The sequence below is a fragment of the Chinchilla lanigera genome, unplaced genomic scaffold (genome assembly GCF_000276665.1).
Source record: "Chinchilla lanigera isolate Chin_1 unplaced genomic scaffold, ChiLan1.0 scaffold00113, whole genome shotgun sequence".
NCBI classification, from domain to species: Eukaryota; Metazoa; Chordata; class Mammalia; order Rodentia; family Chinchillidae; genus Chinchilla; species Chinchilla lanigera.
In genome coordinates, this window is record NW_004955514.1 from 493,028 (window position 1) to 498,704 (window position 5,677).

Sequence of the window (5,677 nt, forward strand, 5' to 3'; positions counted from 1 at the left end):
CTGCCTCAGCCTCCCAGATGCTGGGATTACAGGTGTGCGCCACCATGGCCAGATGTGTTCACTTCCCTGTGGACCTGCACCTTTGCCTCCACTGGCAAAGGACCTGGGGCTGGAATTGTGAGATTGTGTGGGCTAAACTTTTTAGGAATCTGCAAAACCACTTTCTAAAACAGTTGTACCGTGTCACCTGTCCCACCAGCAGTGTGAAGGTCCCTTCGCTGCACACCCTTGTGCGGCTGCTTCTCACACACTGACCTTGGGTCTCGTCACCTTGCAGAGAGCATTCATGCGTTCTGGTGTTGTTTTGTTGTTGTTGTTTTTTATTCCACAGATTTTTCTGCCTAGATAACCCGGTCCTTACAAATCAGCCATTTTGCTTTTTCTGTCCCAGGCTGGACCTCTTCATTTCTACTTCTTCTTCTTCTTCTTCTTCTTCTTCTTCTTTTTTTCTTTTTGAGACAGGGTCTCACTATGCAGCTCAGGCTGGCCTTGAGCTCACTTTGTAGCCCAGGCTGATCTCAAACTCACAATGATCCTCCTATCTCAGCCTCCCGAGTGCTAAGATTACAGGCGTGCACCACCACGCCTGGCCATTTCTACTTCTTGACTTACTGTCCTGGCTGGACACCGAATAATGAGGGCCAAAATGAAGGCTGTAAACCTTGCTGCCCAGTTCTGGATGCCAGGCAGTGCGCTGGTCTTTCACAGTTATGTGTGGTGCTGGCTGTAATTTTTTCATGTTTTCTTCTTTGGTTGGTGTCTGCCAGGCTGAGCCAGTTTTCTGTGCTAGGTTTGAGGGCGGTTTTCAAAACCAGGAGTGGGGGATGGGTGGCATGAGATGAGATCTGACATGTTCACTCGGGAAGCCAATTGGTCCCAGGGACACCCCTCTGGGCCACCATGAGGTGTCCTTTTTTATAATGTTTGTGTTTTTTTCGGGTACCGGGAATCGAACTCACGACCTTGCACTTGCCAGGCAGGCACTGGGCCGCTGAGCTAAATCCCCAGCCCCTATATATTGTTGGATTTGATTAGTTAAAATGAAAAACATTTTGCATCTGTGCTCATGACAACATTGTGCTAGAGGTTTCTTTCCGGCGTTGGTGGGCTGCTGCCTTGGGCTGGCTGGGCGAAGTCCCTTCTGTTACTCTGTAGTAGTTAGGAGAACTGGTGTTATTTTCTTCCTACAGCTTTGGTGGAATTTCTCAGTGAAGCCAGCCTGGGCCTAGTGCCTTTTTGATGGGGAGGTTTTTAACTAGAAACTCAGATTATTTGATAGACATATAGCTATTCAGGTTATCTATTTTTTCTTGAGTGAGGTTTGATATTTTCTGTCTTCCTAGGAATCTATTCATTTCTTCTAAGTTGTCAAATTTATCTGGATAAACTTGCTCATTATTTTCTATTATTCTTTTAATGTGTGAGAAATCCATGAGAATATTGCCTTTCTCAAACCTGCTATGTAGTTCAGACTGGCCTTGAACTCATTATGTAGCCCAGGCTGGCCTCAAACTCACAGCAATCCTCCTGCCTCAGCCTCTCAAGTGCTGGGGGTGCATCATGTCCAGCGCATGCTATAGTTTTCAGTATGTTGTCCTTTCATTCCCACTCAGTTCAAAATGTGGGTTTTTTTTTGCAGTGCTAAGGATTAAACCCAGAGCCTCATTCAGACGAGGCAAGTGCTCTGCCACTAGGCTACAACTCCAGCCCTTTGTTTTCAGTTTTTATTTGAAGGCAGGCCCCAGCTATGTTGCCCAAGATGGCCTCAAACTTTTGACTCTTCCTGCTTTAGCCTCCCAAGTACGGTAACTGGGATTACAGGCATGTGCAACTACACTGCTGGTTGCTGTATTCCTGATACGATTCCACTGGGGTCAGAGAACATGTTTTGAATGATTTAACTCCTTTTAAATACACTGGGACTTTTGCCTAGGAAATGGTGAGTTGTCTTGAATATTAATTAAGCCAAGCGAGTTGACAGTGTTGTTCCAGCCCCATGTTTCAGGTGACCAACCACCTGCAGAGGCAGGGCTGCTGGGGTCTCCGAGTGTGACTGAGGCCTCGTCTTCTCTGCAGGCCTGTCAGTTTCAGTTTTAGGGGTCTTATCTGTTGTTTGGTGAATGTGCATTCAGTATTTCTATGTCCTTTTGACAACTGCACCAGTTTACCATTGCAAAATGATCCTGTGACCTCTGGTAATATTCTTTGCTCTGCTGTCTACTTCGGCTGGTCCAGGTTTCTTCCCATTAGGGTTGGCATGGTGATAGTCTCCCACCCTTTTGCTTTCAACGTATTTGTGTCTTGACATGTGAAGTGTTTTTCTAGGCAGAATAGAATTGGGCCTTTTTAACCAATCTGACATTTGCCTTTAGTCCAGGTATTTGCATATTTACATGTGACGTCTCTGGACATGGTTGGGTTGGAATCAGCCATCTTGCTCTCTGTGCTTTACTCGCCTCATTTGTTCTTCCCCCCTCTTTTTCTGCCTCCTTTTGGGTTAATTTTTAAAAATGTCCTTGATTCCTTCGTTGCTTCATTTGCTGAAGATCTTTTTGTTATTTTATCCCCCCCCCAATTTTTTGTTATTTCAATGGTTGCTTCAACTTTTTTAAAAGATGGAGTCTTGCTCTTGTCTAAGAAGGCCTTAAACTCTTTGGCTAAATTGATCCTCCCAAGTAGCTGGGACTCCAGGTGTGTACCCCAGCGTGGCCTCACATTAAACGTCACTAACTCGTCATGACTCGACTTCAGGGGGCATTCTGTCCTCTCAGGTATGGCGATTGCTCCCAACACTGCTCTCCCTCCCAGTCTGTGCATCACTACATATTTTATATTTCCACAGCATAAACTCCTCAATGTATTGTTGCTATTTTGGCTTATGTACTTGTTTTCTTAGGGAGATCTAAACAATAAGAGGGACACTGTTTCGGTGACTCATCCTGTCTCCGTTTCCAGGGCTCTTCAAGTCTGCGTGGATTCAGGTTCCTGTATGGTTGTGTGGTCACTGTCCATTTGCCTGAAGGATGTCAACATTTTTTTTTAGCACACACGGGTAATGAATTCTTCAGCTTTTTGAATGTGAAAAATTCCCTGCTTTGCCTTTGTTTTTAGAAGGCATTTTTACTGGTGCAGGACACCAGCTTAATGGGTTTCTCCTTGCGGTCTGGAGGCACTGCCACCTGTCTTCTTACTGTCCAGTCTCCAGCATGGAGTGTCCTCCTGTCTACCATGCTGCACAAAAGGTGGCCTTCTCTGAGCTGCTGTGAAGCCACTCTTCAGAGCTGGTCTTCTGAATGCTGACACTGAAGGTGCTCCTGTTGGTTTATTTCTTTTTTTGTCTTTTTGAGACAGGGTTTTGCTGTGCAGTTCAGGCTGGCCTTCAACTCACTCTGTAGGCCAGGCTGGCCTCAAATTTGCAGCGATCTCCTGCCTCAGCCTCCTGCATGCTGGGATTACAGGTGTGTGCCACCATGCCCAGTTTCTTGTGCTCAGATTTTGTTCAGCCTTTTGCAGCTGTGGGTTTGTTTTCATTATCTCTGGAGAAAGCTGGACTTTTTTTCTTAGAGTATTTTTTGTTCTCTGTCTCACTCTCCTCTCCTGTGGGGATTCCAATTTCCCTGGCATTTCATGGCCTGCCACCATGGCACAGCCTGTTTCTCTCTGCTTCATCTTGGACAGATCTGTCTCAGTCCAGACCAGCAATCCTTGCTTTTGCGGTTTTTCATTAATTCCCATCTGACTTCTCATCTCAGGCACTCAGTCTTCATCTCTAGAAGTAGGGCTGTGGCTTTAGATTTTCCTATGTCTCTGTGCAGCACCTGCATCTTGGACATGGGCACAGTGATGTTCAGTGCCTGTGATGTCCCCTCCTGCTAGCTCTGCATCTGCCCCCGCTGGATCGCTTTGGACTGACACCCCCCCCCCCAAGCATGCGTTGTAATTTTGTGCTATTTCTCACACCTGCTGTTTTGAATGGACCGGGAGTCTGTGCTGTTCTTCCTGTATTCCTGAAACACTCCCACTTGTGTCTGGGGTTTGTCTGAGTTACTTGCAGCCCTGTGACTCTTCCTTAGGAGAGACCAGAGCTGCCTGTTCTAGGGCGACTCCCCCACTGTGCACGCCTTGAATCTCGAGGCTCCCTGCTCCAACTATGAGCATGGCACCTGCCTGGTCCCAGGGATGGTCCTTTGAGGGTGCCTGTCTCCCACTTGGGTGTTTTCTTCTTGCTCTCGCCTGCTGTGTCCTCACTGAAGCCTTGGGGTGGCTCTCTGTCCCGCCTGGGGCTCCCTGCACCTGCATTCTGCCTGGCTCCCACACCTGGGTGGTAAGCAGGGCAGTCTCGGGGTCACCATCCTATGTACGGACATCTACGTTTTGAGTATTTGTCACGTCATTTTTGGTGGTTGTTTCAGAGTGTGAGTCGGGTCCCGGCCCCTCGCTTGGCTGCCCAGCTCTTTGGGATCTCTGCACCTGCAAGAGGCCACCTCCACCGGCTGCTGCTCAGCGCCCCCAGCGGCCTGGAGAGGAGGGAGGGGCAGGCGCTGAGCCAGGCCGGCGGCCCTGCCTGACGAAGGTCGCAGAAAGGGCGAGAGGTCCCTGGGGCTTACCTGCACGAGGGCGACCCGTGTCAGCCCTGTGGAGAGGCCACGGGGCGAATATAGGCCCAGCGCCGCCGCCCTGGGCTTCACCTTTAAAAGGGCAGGGCTCGCTCCTGCCGCTGAGGTCCTCGCTCAGGGCCGCTTCCGAGGGGCGGCGGGGCCGCGAGCGGGCCAGGGCGGCGGGCTGCACGCGGCTTCCGGCTTAGCAGCGCGGCGGGCCCGGGCAGGACGTGGCGGGGTGGGGCAGGGTCGGACAGCTCGGGGAGCCGCCGCCAGGGGGCAGCCGCGCACAGGGACGGGGGCGGGGAAAGGCCGGCAGGGTCCCGGGGTGCCCCCCGAGCTTGGGGTGGCGGCACCTGTCCTGGACCGCTCTTCACCCCGTGCCCACAGCGCTCTTGGACCTGCACACCTCGAGCCATTCTGGCGCGCACCTGCCTTGGAAACCGCGCACCTGCCCAGCGCATCACGCCTGGGTGGCGTCCGCTCCTTGAAGTTTGGGCCCCGTGTCGGTGACGCCGGGTGGCCGCGTCCCCAGGTGGCCCGGGCCCCGCTGTGCCGTGTCCTGAGCGGGCAGGTGGTCTCGCCGCCCGCGTCCTCGAGGCTGCCCGGAGGAGGGGCCGGCAGTTCCCGGCCCTGGTCACAGACTCGGCGGTCGCGGCGCAGCAGAGGGTGCTGCGGACCAGGGCGACGCGATCTTGGGGAGATACATAGCGGACCGGTGGGCGCAGGCTCGGTACTGCGAGCGGCCACGTCGGGGGTGCCACCTGCCCTTCAGGATCCCGAACTAGGGAGACGCCTGCCCGCCGCGCAGGTGGCGAAGGCAGCATCCTGTCTCATCGCGAGCCGTGTCCCTAGGTCGCCGCCACTCCCGGAGCCGCGGGAAGGCGCCAGGTGGGCTCAGGTCAGCGGGGAGCCGCTTTGGCAGGTCCCCAGCTGCTCAGGGCTCCTCGGGCGCCAGAGGGTGGCCTGGGCTGGGGACCGGGCAGCCACGGCAGTTCTGGGGGCCGGGCAGGGGTGAGGTGGGCGCCGCGACCCTGCAGGAACGGTCCAGGCCTGTGTGTCTGCGCAGGCGGGCGGGC